General features: G+C 38.1%; 1 long non-coding RNA gene across 1 annotated transcript in view; it reads left to right on the forward strand.

Annotated features, from left to right (window-relative positions):
• Nucleotides 1-21,205, forward strand: part of LOC129146875 (uncharacterized) — a 55,721-nt gene that overhangs the window by 13,844 nt on the left and 20,672 nt on the right. The window contains exons 3-4 of the long non-coding RNA XR_008554191.1: nucleotides 10,606-10,770; nucleotides 20,191-20,303. This is a non-coding gene — a long non-coding RNA (uncharacterized LOC129146875). The remainder of the gene's footprint in view (nucleotides 1-10,605; nucleotides 10,771-20,190; nucleotides 20,304-21,205) is intronic.

Raw genomic sequence — 21,205 nt, forward strand, 5'->3', positions numbered from 1 at the left:
ACACCACAAAAAGAAAACCACTCCCCAGATTGCAACGACAGCAACTTGGAAGAACTTCTGAGCCTTCCAGAAAGAGAATTTAAAATTGCCATGATTAAAAAAGTGATAGATCAGAAGAAGGAAATTGAGTCCCTAAGAGGGAAGTAAGAGAAATGCAGGAGATCAAAGAATTAATGGAGGAACTAAAGAACTCTGGAAAAGCAATGAAAGCAGAATAGATGAAATGGAAGAACGAATAAGTAATCTTGAAGACACAGAAATAAAAAGAACAAAACAGAAAAGGAAAGAGAAGTACGAAGGAAAAGAACGAAGAAAGACTTCGGGAACTATCTGACTCCATGAGGAAAGGAAATATAAGAGTTATAGGAATTCCAGAAGGAGAGGAGAGAGATGTAGGAACAGAGAAAATATTCATGGATATAATTGAAGAGAACTTCCCAAATGAGAAGAAGGAGCTGAAAATTGATATACAAGAAGCAAGAAGAACACCAAACTTCCACGACGAAAGGAAAAACACAGCAAGACACATAATAGTAAAGCTCCCAAGAATCCAGGACAAGGAAAAAATAATGAAGCTGACAAGAGGGAAGAAACAGATAACATTCAAAGGAAAACCAATCAGGCTGACATCAGACTTCTCTGAAGAAACACTACGGGCAAGGAGAGAGTGGAGGACATAGTCAACAGACTCCAAGAAAACAGATGCCAACCAAGAATACTCTATCCCGCAAAGCTCTCTTTCCTCCATGAAGAAAGAATATGGACCTTCCCAGACAAAGAGAAACTCCGGAATTTCATTGCGACTAAACCCCCACTCCAAAAAATACTACAAGGAATACTAAAGCCAGAACCTAAGAGGGACGAATAACAACGAAAGAAGACCAAAAAAAAAAAAAGTTATTAAAAGAATAAATAAATAAAATCAAAGGAAAGACAAACATAATGGCAAATACAGATGCTAACATATCAATATTAACTCTAAATGTAAATGGACTAAACTCTTCAATAAAAAGACACAGAGTTGCAGCCTGGATTAAGAAACAAAACCCAACCTTTTGCTGTCTCCAGGAAACACATTTAGCTACAAAAGATAAAAATAGGCTCAAAGTCAAAGGATGGAAAACAATCCTACAAGCAAATGGGCCAAAAGAGAAAGCAGGAACAGCTATACTTATATCAGATAAAACAGACTTCAAACTCAAAAAAATAAAAAGAGACTCCAATGGTCACTACATTATGATTAAGGGGACAATACTTCAAGAAGAAATAACACTCATTAACATATACTCACCAAACGAAAGAGCACCAAAATATATCAGACAACTGTTGTCCTCTCTGAAAACAGACATCAGAGAAAACACATATGTAGTGGGAGACTTCAACACACCACTATCAACAATGGATAGATCAACAAGACAAAAAATAAGTAAAGAAACTAAAGCTCTAAATAAGGACCTAGAACATTTGGGCTTAACAGACATCTATAGAACACTAAACCCCAAAAAAAACGGAGTACACATTTTTCTCAAGCGCACACGGATCATTCTCCAAGATCGATCACATACTGGGCACAAGACAAAACATCAACAGATACACCAAGATTGAAATCATACAACCATCTTTTCTGACCACGAAGGCATCAAACTAGAAATAAATCATAAAAGAAGGCAAGGAACTATCCTACCTCATGGAGAAAAAGCCACACTACTGGAAGACCACTGGACTAACGAGGAGATCAAAGAAGAAATTAAAAATTCTTTGAATTGAATGACAAGGAGAGGACACCAATATCCTAAATGTATGGGATGCAGCAAAGCAGTAATAAGAGGAAATTATAGCAATAGAAGCTCACATCAAAAAACAAGAAGAACTCAAAGAAACAACTATCTCGAAGCTCAAAGATCTAGAAAAAAGAACAAAAAAAACCCCAGAACCAGTAGAAGAAAAGAAAAATAAAACCAAAGCAGAAATAAATGAAATTGAAACTAAAAAAACAATCCAAAAGATCAATGAAACCAAGAGCTGGTTCTTTGAAAAAATAAATAAAATAGACAAACCCTAGCCAGGCTCACAAAGGAAAAAAGGGAGAGAAAGCACAAATACACAGATCATAAATGAAAGAGGAGAAATCACAACGGACACAGCAGAAATCAAAAGAATAATCAGTAACTACTATGAACAGTTATATGGAAACAAGTTCAACAATCTAGAGGAGATGGACAATTCCTACAACTCTACAATCACCCAAAGCTAGATAAAGAAGAAATAGAACACCTAAACAGACCAATTACAAGCAGCGAAATTGAATGGTAATTAAAAACCTCCCCAAAAACAAAAGCCCAGGACCTGATGGATTTACAAATGAATTCTACCAAACATTCAGAGACGAATTAGTGCCTATCCTTCACAAACTCTTCCAAAAAATTGAGAAGGAAGGGACAATACCAAACACGTCTATGAAGCCAATATTACACTAATACCAAAACCGAATAAGGACAACACAAAAAGGAATATAGGCCAATCTTCCTAATGACAGATGCAAAATCCTCAATAAAATTTTAGCTATCAGAATCCAACAATGTATCCATAAGATAATTCACCACGACAAGTTGGATTCATTCCGGGCACAAGGATGGTTTAACATCCGAAAATCAATCAACGTTATCCAACACATCAACAAAAAGAAATATAAAACCATATGATAATATCAATAGATGCTGAGAAAGCTTTCGACAAAGTGCAACACCCATTCATGATAAAAGCCCTTGAAATTCTTGGGATACAAGGAACATACTCAACATCATAAAGGCCATCTATGACAAGCCAACAGCCAGTATCATTCTCAATGGTGAAAAAGCTGAAAGCAATTCCATTAAATCTGGAAAAGACAAGGATGTCCACTCTCACCACTGCTTTTCAATATAATACTGGAAGTCCTAGCCAGAGCAATAAGACAAGAGAAAGACATCCAAGGAATCCAAATAGGAAAAGAAGAAGTCAAACTATCACTATTTGCAGATGATATGATAATATACATAGAGAACCCCAAAATCTCCACAGAAAAACTAATTCAACTCATCAATAATTCAGTAAAGTGGCAGGATACAAAATCAACACGCCAAAAAGTCAGTAGCCTTCCTATACACAAACAATAAATCTGAAGAAGAAGAAATCAAAAAAACACCCCTTTATTATTGAAACAAAAAATCAAATATTTGGGAATAAATCTAACAAAAGAGGTAAAGACCTATACAAAGAAAACTATAAAACACTGTTTAAAAGAAATAGAAGAAGACACAAAGAAATGGAAAGACATCCCTGCTCATGGATTGGAAGAATAAACATTATTAAAATGGCCATCCTCCCAAAGCAATATACAGATTCAATGCTATTCCAATCAAAATCTCAATGGCACTTCTTCAAAGAAATAGAACAAATTATTGATGAATTCATATGGAATCACCAAAAACCCCGAATAGCCAAAGCTCTACTGAAAAAAAGAAGGAAATGGAGGCATCACACTCCCAGACTTCAAACTATACTACAAAGCCATAATCATCAAAACTGCATGGTATTGGAACAAGAACAGACATACAGACCAATGGAATCGAATAGAAAATCCAGAAATAAACCCACAGATTTATGGTCAACTAATCTTTGACAAAGGAGCAAAGACTATGCATTGGAGCAAAGAACGTTTGTTCAATAAATGGTGCTGGGAAAACTGGGTCGCTACATGCAAAAGAATGAAGCTTGACCACTACCTCACACCATACACAAAAATCAACTCAAAATGGATTAAAGAACTAGACATAAGACCTGAAACCATAAAATACATAGAAGGAAATATAGGCGAAACTCTACGGGATTTGCACATCAAAGACATCTTTACAGACACATCACCCAAAGCAGTGATAGTGAAGACAAGATAAACAGCTGGGACTACATCAAATTAAAGAGCTTCTGCACAGCAAAAGAGACAATAACAAAAACAAAGAGAAACCCCACCAACTGGGAGAACATTTTTGCACCCAACACTAATGATAAAGGACTGATCACAAAAATCTGCAAAGAGCTGATGAGACTCAGCAACAACAAAGAAAATAATCCAGTCAAAAAATGGGCAGAAGAGCTAAAAAGAAACTTCTCTGAAGAGGAAATGCAAATGGCCAACAGGCATATGAAAAAATGTTCAACATCACTTGTCATCAGGGAAATGCAAATCAAAACTACCATGAGATACCATCTCACACCAGTGAGAATGGCACATATTAAAAAAACTAGCAACAACAAATGTTGGCGAGGATGTGGAGAAAAAGGAACTCTTGTGCACTGTTGGTGGGAGTGCAAACTGGTCCAACCACTATGGAGAGCTGTGTGGAGATTTCTGGACCTACTAAACATAGAGCTTCCATATGATCCAGCAATTCCACTCCTAGGTATTTACCCAAAGGACACAGAAACATCAATTCCAAAGAGCACCTGCACTCCTATGTTTATAGCAGCACTGTTTACAATAGCTAAGCTTTGGAAACAGCCCAAATGCCCAAAAATAGATGACTGGATCAAGAAGATGTGGTACATATATACCATGGAATATTACTCAGCATTCAAAAAAGATAAACACATGCAATTTGCAGCAACATGGATGGCACTGGAAGGGATCATGCTCAGCGAAATAAGCCAAAAAGAAAAAGAAAAATACCGGATGGTCTCACTCATAGCAGGAATCTAGAAAACTTAAATAAGGGACCAGGAAAATGAATATAAGAAAGTGAAAATCAAAATCAAACAAAAAACTATGAACCAGAGACACTTTTTGGGGGGTGGGGGGCGGGAGGGGAAGGATTGGGGTCAGAATGGGGCGTTTGCAATTGTATGGGGGAATATAAAAATAAAATTTAATATTTAAAAAAAAAAAAAAAAAAAAAAAAAAAACCCCACAGGTTTCTACTTATTACATGCGGAGATCCCATGAGCATGGGCCACAGTATTCCATTCTTCTTGTGCAGGGAGAAGTGATAGAGGGTGTACCTGGTAAACAGGGTACAAGAGAAAAAGGTAGACCAGTGAGATGGAATATATATAGTTTATACATCATGATGACAAAGGCTTCTCCTTGTCAAAGACAACCTAGAGAACATAGCAATAAAGAAGATAAGGAAAATCAAGACAATGAGACCAAAAGTCAGCAGCCACATCAATACTGGTACCTTAGCAATTTCATTTATCTACAGAGATGTTGGAAAACTCTTAACCACAAGACAGCAAAGAGACAAGCCAATCTATCATCTGAGAATTCATCTACTCCCCAAGGCTGGGCAGGGTGGGGCTGAATAAATGCCAGCTTACCATCTCTACCATCATCCTGTTTAGTCATCCAAAAAGAAGAGATGAATGTGAAAATTCCTGTAAAAGGAAATGAGCAAAAAGATTGAAGCTGAAGACCTTAAGTGCTTACTTTTTACTGGTTGACCAGGTAACCAGAACTATCTGCATTATTTATGCAGCATGGGGATTTTATTATTTTTACCTAAAGGCCTGCTTTTTTTGGTAATGACAAATGTTTAAAAGACAAGCCTGGTTTCTCACGATACACCTTTAAAGGTTTTTAATTTTTTTTAATCTAGTGTAGATGACATGTTTTAGGAATCTCTTAATCTGTAATAAAAGTTTATAGTTTGCTTTTTTTTCAAAAAGTCAATAAACCAAAAGCACCTGTTAAAAAGGTTTAAAATAATTGTCAAAAACAAAACAAACAAGACTTCACCCCCATTCTTTATCAGTAAGCCAGAGGAGGGTTGTTTTAATGTTTTGGCTATTTATTCCTGATAAAACTGCAATGAACATTGGGATACACATATCTTTGAGATATTGATTTCATTTTCTTCAGATATATACTCAAGTGGAATTGCTAGATCATATGATAGTTCTGTTTTAAATTTTTTTAGGAAATTCCATACTATTTTTCATAGACTCCATAATTAACATTCCCACCAACAGTGTACAAATATTCCTTTTTCTCCATATCGTTGCCAACATTTGTTATCTCTTGTCTTTTGGTAATAGCCATTCTAAGAGGGATGAGGTGATAACTCGTGGTTTTGATTTACATTTTCCTGATGATTAGTGATGTTGAACATCTTTCCAAATACCATTTTTGTCTTCTTTGGAAAAATATCCTTTATCCACACTTCAATTATATTGTTTGCTGTTGAGTTGTATAATTTGGATATTAACCCCATATCAGTATATGTTGTATAACTGTGCATTGTTTTTTTACTCTGTTGGTGGTTTCCTGTGCTGTACAGAAAGACTTTAGTTTGCTGTATTACCACTTGTTTATTTTTGTTATTGTTGCTGGTGCTTTGGTGTTAACTCAAAATATCATTACCAAGACCAATGTCAAGGAGCTTTTCACCTATGTTTTTCTCCATTTTTATAGTTTCAAGTCTTAATTTTAAGCTTTTTGTCCATGTTAATTTTTTAAATATTTTATTTTATATAATTCTTATATCATTTTTCATTTTTATACAATGTATGCATTTTCATTTTGGTTATATTCCCCATACAATTGCACCCCCCTTATTTTGACCCTAATTCTTCCTCTCCACCCTCCTCCCCCACCGCAGTGTGTCTCTGGTTTATAGTTGCTTGTTGATTTTGATTTTTACTTTGTATTAATTAGTCTTTTTCCTGGTCCCTTATTTAGGTTTTTTAAATTCCTGCTATGAGTGAGACCATCCAGTATTTTCCTTTTTCTTTCTGACTTATTTCACTGAGCACGATCCCTTCTAGCTCCATCCATGTTGCTGCAAACTGCCATGTGTTCATCTTTTTTGATTGCTGAGTAATATTCCATTGTGTATATGTACCACATCTTCTTGATCCAGTCATCTATTTTTGGGCATTTGGTTTGTTTCCATAGCTTAGCTATTGTAAATAGTGGTGCTATAAACATAGGGATGCAGGTGTCCTTTGGAATTAATGTTTCTGTGTCATTTGGGTAAATACCTAGGAGTGGAATTGTCCATGTTAATTTTTGTGTGTGGTTCAGTGTTCTCTCTCTCTCTCTATTTTCATATGAATATACAGTTTTCTTAGCATGTGGGTAAAGACTATATCCACAAAGTCTTCTTGACTCCCTAGTTAAATATTAGTTGGTCATATGTGTGGGTTTATTACTTGGCTTTGCTTCTGTTCCATTGGTTTTTGTCTGTTTTTAGGGCAGTGTCATACTGTTTTGATTACTACAGCTTTGTAATATGAATCTTTGTCCTTCTTGCTCAAAATTTCTTTAGTTATTTGGGATCTTTCAAAGTTAAAAATTTTAGTATTAGTTTTTTTTTAAAAAACCTTTTTCTCTTCTCCATGCTGATGCCCTGATATTTCCTCTTTAGTATTGCTAATAAATTTGTTTTGGTCATGCTCTACAAAACAAACCAAAACAAAACCCAAACGCTTCAAGTATTTCCAATGGAGTGGTTTCATTTATTTATTTTCAATAGAGTGTAATCAAGGAATTATTACACAAGTATTATATTGACTAAAAGCAAAATAAGGCACGGTGGTGAAACAAATCAAAAATTATCAGAGGTAGGAATCCATCCTAAATGATACTAGAGTTGTGCTTTCCAATATGGCATCCAGCATATATGGTAGATGAGCACTTGAAATGTGACTAGTCTGAACACTTAATAGGAAAAAGGAAACAGTTCATTAATGGTTTTATACTGAATACACAGAGACTTCATATGTTGGATATACTAGGTTAAATAAAATATTTAAATTCATCTTACCTTTTAATTTTAACTTTTTTAATGTGGCTACTAGAAAATTAAAATGTACATATATGTTCACATTATATTTCTGTTTAGCAATGCTGGCTAGAGACACAAGCGTAGGAAGCAATGTTACTAAACTTCAGCCTTAGTGGGATGGTCCATCAAGAAGTAGAGGCAGGGGGCCTCCCCAGTGGCGCAGCGGTTAAGCGCTGGGTTGCGAAGCTGCCCGCAGCCTCTGCAGCGCCGGTTCGATCCCCGGCTGCTCCCCGGCCACCGGAGGAGGGTCCCGCATGGCGCGCAGACCTCTCCTGCAGCCCGCTGCTCCCCTCAGCAGTGCACTTCGGTCCTTCTTCCTGCTCTGCTCCCCGCTCTGGCTCTGGTGAATTCTCTCGCCCTCCCGTGCTTCTGACTGTACCCAGTGCTTGTATAAATAAAATAAAAATAAATCTTTAAAAAAAAAAAAAAAGAAGTAGAGGCAGGAAGGAAAGACTGCTGTTGCTAAAATGCTACCTGGAATCAGATAGAAGGAGGAAAGGACTCTGCTTTATCTTGACACCCCAATTTCCTAGTTGATGCAATACCCAGCAGGAGGTCAGAGTGCTGAATAGAGGAAAGGCAAAGAATGCATCTGAGAGAAAACTGATTCATTGAGGTTACAATCAGGTGCCTTTTTGTTCATTTATTCCTTCAGCAAATATTCATTGGATGTCATCTAATGCAGAAGCCATGTAAAGTTCCTGACACTTGCCATTTAGAGGTTTTGCTTGATTTGATTCCAGATCCCCTCACTGTTTAGACTGATCTGAATACTAATAAACTCTCTGATCTTTGATCAAATGAATTATGTTATCTTCTTGACATTTCTCAATATTTGAAATCATTATTTTATTTTGTTCTCTTTATTCCTAGTAACCTGAGACTTTTATTCATTTCCTCATTCAATGTAATTTTTAGTGTCTATGCAATTCTTGATGTTAAACAACCAACTACTTCCCCAAGAGTATCAGTTATTACAGCAAGTTATGCAAACCATAAGTCACCTTCTTCCTTTCTTGCACCCTGCTTTTTCTCTGTAATATGCCACTAAATCTAGGAATAGATCTTAGAAAAAAACTGACCGTGAAACCTATTACATAGGAAGATACCTAAAGGGAAATCTGCAGATTCTAAATATAAGGGTGAATTTCCCTGGTAGAAAGCTAATTGTTACAAAGTGTTTACCTTGGAAAGGTTTACTCTCATCCCTGATAATCATCCAGTTGATAGAGAAATGTGTTTTTATTATTAATAAACATTTCCTGGGTAATTTTGAAGTGTTAGGTTACTTTTCAAAATACAAAGATGAAAAACAAAGGGCTAGATAAAAGAGGGCTAGATAAAAGAAAAAATAATACAAGGAATCATGACAAGTAGCACAAATAATGAAGTTTAGGTGAGTTTAGCTAAAGAACTCCCTCGTGTCAGGAGGCATTTCTAAAAAGAAGAGAACCTGAATTGAACTTCCTAGGAAGGCAAGAAGTAGATAAAGTGGATGGGAAAAAACAGTTTTCCAAGAAGGGAAAATTGTATAAATAGCAGGAATACGCAGTAGTAGAAATACACAGAAACAGGCATAATATTACTGCATATCAAAGGAGTATATTATGGTCAGGAAGCTAAAATCTTTCAAGAGCAATCTTGATCTATGTAAAACCCCCGAAGCTGTTTTAACCAAAGCCCAGGGTGTATAGCATTTTTTATTATGATTAAAATGTGGCTAGAAAGTGCAGCTTTGGAGGTGGAATGGAACTTATTATATAGTTAAAACTCTAATTACACTACAGTGTGACTCAGCACCCACTTTGGAACATAAGCTTCCCAAGGGACAATGCTTGTCCTGTTAACTGTTTGGTCCTAAGGCATGGCCCAGAGTAGATACTCATTGATTCTGTGTTGAATGAATGAACACTGATAAGTGGTAGGATATTTCATGAGTCCCTGGACTTAGAAAACCTCAGGACAAACTTTGATAAATATTGATGTTTTACAGCATTGAGTTTAGGGAACTAGCAATGCAATTAGTCGATGTACTCTTTTACAATTATTAAGAGAAAATCATCTTCACAGACTGGGCAACACGACCTCTGAGCCATAGTTATTGTAGATTCAGGAATATAGTGAAGAATCTGGTCAGTCTGGCATATTATGAGAAGATGATAAAATTTATAATATAATTGTTACCACCCATGCTTTTGAATAATTTTCTTTTCTGGTGATACCCATTTAAGACTGACTCCATTAGGTGCATCTGGATTGGATTACAAAATATATTAGATTCAACTCAGAGCTAATATTCCAGAGAGATGATTCTCCTGGCCAACACTAGTTCATTAAATTCCAAGGTTTCAAACAGATAAATTATTTCGGAACCCAAAGAACATAAGGATCACTGAAAGACTCAAAAGAGGGCATATGCTGCTTAAGCTTAAACAAGTGATGGCGATAAACATGGTGCTGACACCATAAGATTGTTCTAAGAATTTGAAAATATAATACAAGTAAAGTCCTTAGCACAATACCCATTACAGAGAAAATGCTTTATAAATGTTAGCTCTTTCTATAAGAACAGAAGTGTGCCTATGTCTCAGGAGTCTTTAGTTTTCCAAAAAGGATTCTGCCCCCCTCCAACTGAAGCTGGGAGTTCATCCAAACCATCTACATGTATGACCTATTCACAAATGGAATCCATTTAACCCTCTACCCACCTTGATCTTGGATTTGCCTATGAATCATTTCTGTATATGCCCCTTCTCCAGATGAATGCTATTTGCTCTGATTCCAGCACAGCCTGTATCCTGGTTTTACTTCACCGGCAAGGTTTTGGAATGTGGGTCTTGCTCTCCTTGGTATCTGACCTGAGTTTGCCCCCACTTTCTACTTCCAACCTGACATCGCAAGGTGACCTTCACACTGCTGCAGAGCTAAAACACATTTCACTGAAAAGAAAGTAAGTAGCCTTACATTTGAGGAATATGTAGCTGATATTGGATCACTATCTGAAAGTAGTTTTTGATGTGGGGAGGGAATGACAAGTGAAAATATTTAAGGAAAAATTCTCTGCCTCTTGATTGGGGATGGGAGCGAGTGTTCCCATTGGGGAGGATACACAGAACACACTTCACTTCACCTACTTTAGGATCCTGTCTGGGGATAGTGACAGTTAATACTGCCTCTGGTCACAGTAGGGATCAGTCAAGGAGTCAATCAGGAAACCTCTTTACCCTTAAAACTACCTTCCATTTTTTTTTACTTTTGGAAATGGAAAGAAAAATCTATTTCTGTGGTTTCTCAAATCCCTGAAATTGTAGTCTGGGTGCAAATTTTCAAAGTGGTTTTTGCCAGAGTGTTGCTTTTTTAAGCCTATAATCAAGCATGCAACTTTAGGAAAGCTAGGGATTTGGAGGTAAGCCATGGTGGGCCCAGCGCCAGCTCCTAGTCTTGGGATGTCTTAGGGCATTTACAACTCACCACTCTCCATCAAAACGATTGTCTTAGAAGAAAAAGAAGATAAGAAAAGAGTGTGGCCTTGAGAATAGCCACCCCAAAAAGGGAATTGCTATGGGCCATTGAGATACCTGCTATGTTGTGGGGAACCCTGTGGTTGGAACTTTAGTATAATTAAAGTGACAAAGACCAGAGGAAGCTAGAGCTAAGGATTGATGCTAGAAGTTTCCTCCTTAGGCATCTCACATGCAAATAATTTAAGCCTGCAAATTTCTCCCCACCTTCTCAGGTACCCCTTTGAGGATCCTTAAGGCACTTTTGAGGCCATGAGAGTAGGTTTCCAGAAGCACCAGGTTCTGCCCACAGAAAGCTCTTTTCCACAAAGCAGGATCTTCCCCAGCTCTTCTGCCCAGTCCTTTTTATTCCTACCAGTATCCTGCCTCCTTATTATTATATTCCAGGAAATTTTTTCTATGCTAAGTAACACAATACAGGAATTCCCTTCTAACACAAAATATAGTACAACAGATAGTTTTAAAGCAACTTGGAAAAAAATTAGCCATGATTAGCTAGAGAATATGAGGTGTTGTTCTTTTATTTAGTGTGGTCAGAGATAGTTTCTTTAATAAGGTGAAAATTAGGCAGATATTAAATAAAATAAGGGGGAGTACTTGGAATTACTGGAAAAGGATTAGTCTACACTGAGGGAACAAGAAGGCCCTGGAAGAGCAGAGTTCTAGGCATTTATTCAAGGAATTCCAAGACAGTAGTATGACTGGAGCACAATAGATTAAGAGTGGCTGAAAAGAGGATACAAGCTATTGAGAACAACCTTACTTATATTTCTCATTGGAGAATTTTGAGCAGAAGGAGGACATGATCTGACTTAACTTTTAAAAGAATCAATGGCAGGCCTCCCCGGTGGCGCAGTGGGTTGAACACAGCACTGTGAAGCTGTCTGCAGGCTCTGCAGTGCAGGTTCAATTCCTGGCCAGCCAGGGAGATTCCCACATGGTGTGGAAGACCTCTCCTGTCTCGCCCGCTGCTCCCCTGAGCAGTGCTTTCAGTCCTTCTGCCTGTTCTGCTCCCTGCTCTGTCTCTTGTGAATTCTCTTACCCTCCCGAGCCTCTGGCCTGTACCTCAGTGCTTGTATAAGTAAATAAATCTTTAAAAAAAAAAAAAAAAAGAATCAAGGCTTTCGGGTTGAGTCTATACTCTAGGGAAACAGGAAAGAAAGAAAACCAGTTAGGAAATTATTGCAATAATTGAGAATTGATGATAATGTAACCAAAGTCATGGCAGAGAATGTGGGTGAGAATATTGGAACAGAACAAGCTCTTAAGAATTGGCGGTACTGGGAGAGGGGCGGAGCAACATGGCGGCGAGGAGACGCTGCGAGTAAGATCTCCCATTAAAAAAAGTTAATAGGGAGGAAAAGCGGCAGGTCCCAGTGAGAACTGGGACACGGAAGATAAACGGGTGACTCCAGCAAACTGCCCGAAGAAGAAAGTGGCCATAAAAGAGGACCAGAAGGGAGGGAAGCGCAGAACCCCGCTCCCCTCCCCCGCCCACAGAGGCGGCACTTTCCGACCGGCAGAGAGGAGGAAAACAACAAACCGAAACGACCCACAAGAACAAACGACGCAGCAAGCGGGACTGGGAGTGGAAAGGAACTATTGGAGCCACCACACCCCGTGAACGGGAGCTGAGGAGAATTCTGCAGGATTTGCCACGGAGGTGAGCTCCAGGTGCCATTGAAGAGAGACCCCGCCCCCAGGGAGGAGGCCAGGACCAGCACACAGCCCCGGGCCACCGGTAAGCTTGCGCAAAGCGGCGCGCTGGAAAAGAAGACGCGGATCGGGATCGGGATCGGGATTGCGCGGAAAGGCAGCGCAGAGCGGAAACGGGATCGCGCAGAAAAGCAGAGCGGTTGAAAAAGCAGTGCGGTTGAAAAGCAAACGCAGATCCGGATCGGATCGCAACTGCCCAGGTCCCCGCGCCTGCGACCTAGGCTTGCGGGGAGACGCGCGGAGGCCCTCACCATGTGAGCAGGAACCAGGCGCCCAGGCACGGGAGTGGGATTCAAAAGGCGCCATTCCCGCGCCACTGAACTGGGCTACAGCCCACGTCCTGGAACTGAGGGCTTTGGAACTGAGACTCGGGGCACGAAATTAGGGGCGTGAGTTCCCCACGACGGTGGGGCACAAGGCAGACACAGCACCCCAAAGCCGTTGAGGTGTACCCTACCATCCCCGCTCTGTTCCCTGTCCCACAGGGTGGATAATCAGCTCCCCAAGGGCTCTAGGAGAGATCTCTGGCACCACCTAGCGACTTGAAACCAGCAGAGGCTCCTGAAGGAGCTAGTGGCCAGCTGGGGAGTTAGCCCACTGCCGGGACCCTTCCGACCAGTAGTCTGAGCCCACAGGGGGAGTGAGCACCCACAGCCGGGGCAGACCAGGCGCACAGAAGAGTGTGCCTGAGACTGGACGCGCAGGGAGTGTGTCCCACATCACCATTTTAGAACAGGGACATTTCTTCAGTAAAGACTACCTACAGAAGGCTTCCTCAGGAGCCAGAGGTGAGCGGGGGAAGTTCGCCCACACCAGACCCCCTCTGGCCTGCAGTCCAAGCCCAGAGGGGGAGCAGGAACCCACCGCCGGGGCAGACCAGGCGCACAGGGGAGTGTGTCCCCACATCGGCATTCTAGAACAGGGACCTTTCTTCAGTAAAAACTGCTTGAAACTGACAGATGACTCCTGGAGGAACCAGAGGGGAGCAGAGAAGCTCACCCAAGATGCCGGCCAGTCCCAACTACACAGTGTCCCAACGCATACGGCAAATTAGAAAACAGACAGTAGGGAGGAGAAGAACCACACGCAACCTAGCTACTCCCCAGGGAAAAAGCACACCACAAAAAGAAAACCAGCCCCCAGATGGCAACGACAGTAACTTGGAAAAACTTCTGAGCCTTCCAGAAAGAGAATTTAAAATTGCCGTGATTAAAAATCTGACAGAAGTCATAAAGGAAAACAATGATAAGGGAAAAATAATCAACGATCAGAAGAATGAAATTGAGTCCCTAAAGAGGGAAGTAAAAGAAATGCAGGAGATCAAAGAATTAATGGAAGAACTAAAGAATTCTGGGGAAAGCAATGAAAGCAGAATAGATGAAATGGAAGAACGAATAAGTTCTCTTGAAGACACAGAAATAAAAAGAACCAAAACAGAAAAGGAAAGAGAAGTACGAAGGAAAAAGAACGAAGAAAGACTACGGAACTATCTGACTCCATGAGGAAAGGAAATATAAGAGTTATAGGAATACCAGAAGGAGAGGAGAGAGAAGTAGGAACAGAGAAAATTTTCAAAGAGATAATTGAAGAGAACTTCCCAAATGTGAAGAAGGAGCTGAAAATTGATATACAAGAAGCAAGAAGAACACCAAACTTCCACGATGAAAGGAAAAATACAGCAAGACACATAATAGTAAAGCTCCCAAGAATCCAGGACAAGGAAAAAATAATGAAGCTGACAAGAGGGAAGAAACAGATAACATTCAAAGGAAAGCCAATCAGGCTGACATCAGACTTCTCCAAAGAAACACTACGGGCAAGGAGCGAGTGGAGGGACATAGTCAACAGACTCCAAGAAAACAGATGCCAACCAAGAATACTCTATCCCGCAAAGCTCTCCTTCCTCTTTGAAGAAAGAATATGGACCTTCTCAGACAAACAGAAACTCCGGAATTTCATTACAACGAAACCCCCACTCCAAAAAATACTACAAGGAGTCCTAAAGCCAGAACCTCAGAGGGATGAATAACAATAAAAGGCCAAAAAAAAAAAAAGGTTATTAAAAGAATAAATAAATAAAATCAAAGGAAAGACAAACACAATGGCAAATACAGATGTTAACATATCAATATTAACTCTAAATGTAAATGGACTAAACTCTTCAATAAAAAGACACAGAGTTGCAGCCTGGATTAAGAAACAAAATCCAACCTTTTGCTGTCTCCAGGAAACACATTTAGCTACAAAAGATAAAAATAGGTTCAAAGTTAAAGGATGGAAAACAATCCTACAAGCAAATGGACCAAAAAAGAAAGCAGGAACAGCTATACTTATATCAGATAAAACAGATTTCAAACTCAAAAAGATAAAAAGAGACCCCAATGGTCACTACATTATGATCAAGGGGACAATACTTCAAGAAGAATAACACTCATTAACATATACTCACCAAACGAAGGAGCACCAAAATATATCAGACAACTGTTGTCCTCTCTGAAAACAGACATCAGAGAAAACACATATGTAGTGGAAGACTTCAACACACCACTATCAACAATGGATAGATCAACAAGACAAAAAATAAGTAAAGAAACCAAAGCTCTAAATAAGGACCTAGAGCAATTGGGCTTAACAGACATCTATAGAACACTAAACCCCCAAAAAACGGAGTACACATTTTTCTCAAGCGCACACGGATCATTCTCCAGGATCGATCACATACTGGGGCACAAGACAAACATCAACAGATACACCAAGATTGAAATCATATCAACCATCTTTTCTGACCATGAAGGCATCAAACTAGAAATAAACCATAAAAAGAAGGCAAGGAACTTTCCTACCTCATGGAGATTAAAAACCACACTACTGGAAGACCACTGGACTAATGAGGAGATCAAAGAAGAAATTAAAAAATTTTTTGAATTGAACGACAAGGAGGACACCAATATCCTAAATGTATGGGATGCAGCAAAAGCAGTAATAAGAGGAAAATATATAGCAATAGAAGCTCACATCAAGAAACAAGAAAGAACTCAAAGAAACAACCTAATCTCGAAGCTCAAAGATCTAGAAAAAGAACAACAAAAAAACCCCAAAACCAGTAGAAGAAAAGAAATAATAAAAACCAAAGCAGAAATAAATGAAATTGAAACTAAAAAAACAATCCAAAAGATCAATGAAACCAAGAGCTGGTTCTTTGAAAAAATAAATAAAATAGACAAACCCTAGCCAGGCTCACAAAGGAAAAAAGGGAGAAAGCACAAATAAACAGGATCATCAATGAAAGAGGAGAAATCACAACGGACACAGCAGAAATCAAAAGAATAATCAGTAACTACTATGAACAGTTATATGGAAACAAGTTTAACAATCTAGAGGAGATGGACAAATTCCCACAACTCTACAATCACCCAAAGCTAGATAAAGAAGAAATAGAACACCTAAACAGACCAATTACAAGCAGCAAAATTGAAATGGTAATCAAAAACCTCCCCAAAACAAAAGCCCAGGACCTGATGGATTTACAAATGAATTCTACCAAACATTCAGAGACGAATTAGTGCCTATCCTTCACAAACTCTTCCAAAAAATTGAGAAGGAAGGGACAATACCAAACACGTTCTATGAAGCCAACATTACACTAATACCAAAACCGAACAAGGACAACACAAAAAAGGAAAACTACAGGCCAATCTCCCTAATGAACACTAATGCAAAAATCCTCAATAAAATTTTAGCTATCAGAATCCAACAATGTATCCATAAGATAATTCACCACGACCAAGTAGGATTCATTCCAGGGACACAAGGATGGTTTAACATCCGAAAATCAATCAACGTTATCCAGCACATCAACAAAAAGAAATATAAAAACCATATGATAATATCAATAGATGCTGAGAAAGCTTTCGACAAAGTGCAACACCCATTCATGATAAAAGCCCTTGAAATTCTTGGGATACAAGGAACATACCTCAACATCATAAAGGCCATCTATGACAAGCCAACAGCCAGTATAATTCTCAATGGTGAAAAGCTGAAAGCAATTCCATTAAGATCTGGAACAAGACAAGGATGCCCACTCTCACCACTGCTTTTCAATATAATACTGGAAGTCCTAGCCAGGGCAATAAGACAAGAGAAAGACATCCAAGGAATCCAAATAGGAAAAGAAGAAGTCAAACTATCACTATTTGCAGATGATATGATATTATACATAGAGAACCCCAAAAACTCCACAGAAAAACTAATTCAACTCATCAGTCAGTTCAGTAAAGTGGCAGGATACAAAATCAACACGCAAAAGTCAGTAGCCTTCCTATACACAAACAATAAATCTGAAGAAGAAGAAATCAAAAAAACCATCCCTTTTGTTATTGAAACAAAAAAAATCAAATATTTGGGAATAAATCTAACAAAAGAGGTAAAGGACCTATACAAAGAAAACTATAAAACACTGTTAAAAGAAATAGAAGAAGACTCAAAGAAATGGAAAGACATCCCCTGCTCATGGATTGGAAGAATAAACATTATTAAAATGGCCATCCTACCAAAAGCAATATACAGATTCAGTGCTATTCCAATCAAAATTTCAATGTCATTCTTCAAAGAAATAGAACAATTATTGATGAAATTCATATGGAATCAAAAAACCCCGAATAGCCAAAGCTCTACTGAAAAAAAAGAAGGAAATGGAGGCATCACACTCCCAGACTTCAAACTATACTACAAAGCCATAATCATCAAAACTGCATGGTATTGGAACAAGAACAGACATACAGACCAATGGAATCGAATAGAAAATCCAGAAATAAACCCACAGATTTATGGTCAACTAATCTTTGACAAAGGAGCAAAGACTATGCAATGGAGCAAAGAAAGTTTGTTCAATAAATGGTGCTGGGAAAACTGGGTCGCTACATGCAAAAGAATGAAGCTTGACCACTACCTCACGCTATACACAAAAATCAACTCAAAATGGATTAAAGAACTAGACATAAGACCTGAAACCATAAAATATATAGAAGGAAATATAGGCGAAACACTACGTGATTTGCATATCAAAGACATCTTTACAGACACATCACCCAAAGCAGTGATAGTGAAGGCAAAGATAAACAGCTGGGACTACATCAAATTAAAGAGCTTCTGCACAGCAAAAGAGACAATAACAAAAACAAAGAGAAACCCCACCAACTGGGAGAACATTTTTGCACCCAACACTAATGATAAAGGACTGATCACAAAAATCTGCAAAGAGCTGACGAGACTCAGCAACAACAAAGAAAATAATCCAGTGAAAAAATGGGCAGAAGAGCTAAAAAGAAACTTCTCTGAAGAGGAAATGCAAATGGCCAACAGACATATGAAAAAATGTTCAACATCACTTGTCATCAGGGAAATGCAAATCAAAACTACCATGAGATACCATCTTACACCAGTGAGAATGGCACATATTAAAAAAACTAGCAACAACAAATGTTGGCGAGGGTGTGGAGAAAAAGGAACTCTTCTGCACTGTTGGTGGGAGTGCAAACTGGTCCAACCACTATGGAAAGCTGTGTGGAGATTTCTGGACCTACTAAACATAGAACTTCCATAGGATCCAGCAATTCCACTCCTAGGTATTTACCCAAAAGACACAGAAACATCAATTCCAAAGAGCACCTGCACCCCTATGTTTATAGCAGCACTGTTTACAATAGCTAAGTTTTGGAAACAGCCCAAATGCCCAAAAATAGATGACTGGATCAAGAAGATGTGGTACATATATACCATGGAATATTACTCAGCATTCAAAAAAGATAAACACATGCAATTTGCAGCAACATGGATGGCGCTGGAAGGGATCATGCTCAGCGAAATAAGCCAAAAAGAAAAAGGAAAATACCGGATGGTCTAACTCATAACAGGAATCTAGAAAACTTAAATAAGGGACCAGGAAAATGAATAACTTTAAGAAAGTGAAAATCAAAATCAACAAAAAACTATGAACCAGAGACACTTTTAGGGGGGTGGGGGCGGGAGGGGAGGGATTGGGGTCAGAATGGGGGGTTTGCAATTGTATGGGGAATATAACAATAAAATTTATTATTTAAAAAAAAAAAGATCAAGTTAAAAAAAAAATACATTAGGGGTAGTGACAAGCTGCAGGGCAACTGGGGGTAGTAAACATTTGGGGCTCCATCATGTGACAGTTGAATGTTTAAGAGGGAATGAGATTTTCCAGAGAAGGAATATGGAATTTGGAAGACAGAATCTGGCTTTAGGAAAGAGGAAAGAGGAAAGAGGAAAGATATTAGTGAAGACAAGGAATGAAGGCAAATAATAAAAACCCAAGGAGAGAAGCTTAAACCCAGTGAGAGGGGGCGACAGACAGCGAGTGTTTCGCAATTTCTAAATTATGTATTCAGAGTGCACTGTAGTACTTTTCATGCATTTAATTATCAATAAATGTCAATACAGAATTGTGAAAAAAAAAAAAAGAATTGGCAGTATTATGGATATATTTTTAGAGTAGATGTAACAAGATTTGTTTGATGGAGTTAGAATGGCCTGGAGGAAATGTCAGACAGAAAGTGATAAATGGACAAATGAGTTTGTAGAACAAAAGAGAAGTCTATTCTAAATAAATAAAGTTAAGAGTTTCAGTCATTGTAAACTGAGAAACTTTGGTGTAGATGGGACTATAGGGTGAGATTGAAGAGAATGAATGGAGAAAAGCTGACTCATTCTGTTAAATTGTCCTTCTCACAACTATGCTTAATATCACAGCATTATTTCCTCATAAAGTTTCACTTTTGTTACATATTTATAAAACTAAATCATGAGAGAAAATAGTAAAAACAATCTATTATCACACTTCACATTCCATCAAAGGCATATGCTGAGTAGTCTCTCTACTCTTTAATGCCTTCTACCTACCTATTTTTGGATTCTTATTGCCCCACTATCTTCTAAAAACCTGGGGTGTTTTCTTGGGGAAATTTTTGGATATGGGTATTCAGAACATAGTAATCCTTTTCATAAAAATGACAAAGAATAAAGCCTTTGGAGATGGGTTGTGTCTAGATAATATTTTATTCTTAGTTTTATTTCTTTTGAACCATACATTTCATTTCCATTTGTAGGCATTATAAGAGAAGATGTGAAATGGTTCTGAAAATACATGCTAATTCTCTTCTATGAGATCTATTACTTTTTCTTCATTCAAACAACAATGACAACATTTGGATTTGCTATGGTAAATCTGTTTATTTTTTAAAGTCAGTTTTGATTGAATAGATATTCTGAGTTTAACTAACTAACAATATTCTACACTAGCATCTATTTTAAGTTCCAGATTACAGAGACATTATTCTTTGCTTTCATTATCTCCTTTGTGATGAGGTACCTCTGTGTGTGTGTGTGTGTGTGTGTTTGCATGTGTGTGTTTGATATTTATAGCCTAGTACCATGCAAGCTTGATACATTTACACAATAAAACTGATTGATCCGGAAAAAAATATTGAAACTCTGTATGTTAGTTTTGAATTATTAGAAAATTTAAAATGTGTATTTTACTACATTGGCATGTTTCACATGATTGTAAACCTATCAATGAACAGTATTATAGATGCACCTCATATTCATTTTCTCTTAGCTCTACAATATGTTTTCCTATCTTTTCCCCAGGAAACTCACTTAAGCTTTCATTATAATAAAAGCAGGGATAGTTTCTTTTACTCAAATGAAAATATCAACAAAATTTACAATGTGAGCAATATACATGGATAAATATTAAGAAAATGTGTGTGCTTTTATTCATATGCTGAAATAAAAGATAGTCAAAAATCAGAAACCCAATTTATCAGAAGTTGCTTTGCAATAAAGCCATTCAGGCAAAAGAAAAGTTAGCAAAATGGTGGGAGCTGGGCAGGAAAATAGAGGGGCTAAATGGCGGTGTTCAGTTGCTTTTTTAAGGCAGTCATTTTGATGTATGGACTTTATTACACAAAAATAAACCAAATTAGAATTTCAACTGATTTTAATTTTGAGAAATGGGTGTCATAATCATCCTCACCCTATTCCTAATTCTCATATCCTGGCATATAAATGAGTAAGACACCAGCACCATACCTTCTTTTTCTAGTAGCTAAAGTTCTA

The sequence above is a fragment of the Talpa occidentalis genome, unplaced genomic scaffold (genome assembly GCF_014898055.3).
Source record: "Talpa occidentalis isolate TD23 unplaced genomic scaffold, MPIMG_talOcc4v2.1 talOcc4.11, whole genome shotgun sequence".
Lineage (NCBI taxonomy): Eukaryota > Metazoa > Chordata > Mammalia > Eulipotyphla > Talpidae > Talpa > Talpa occidentalis.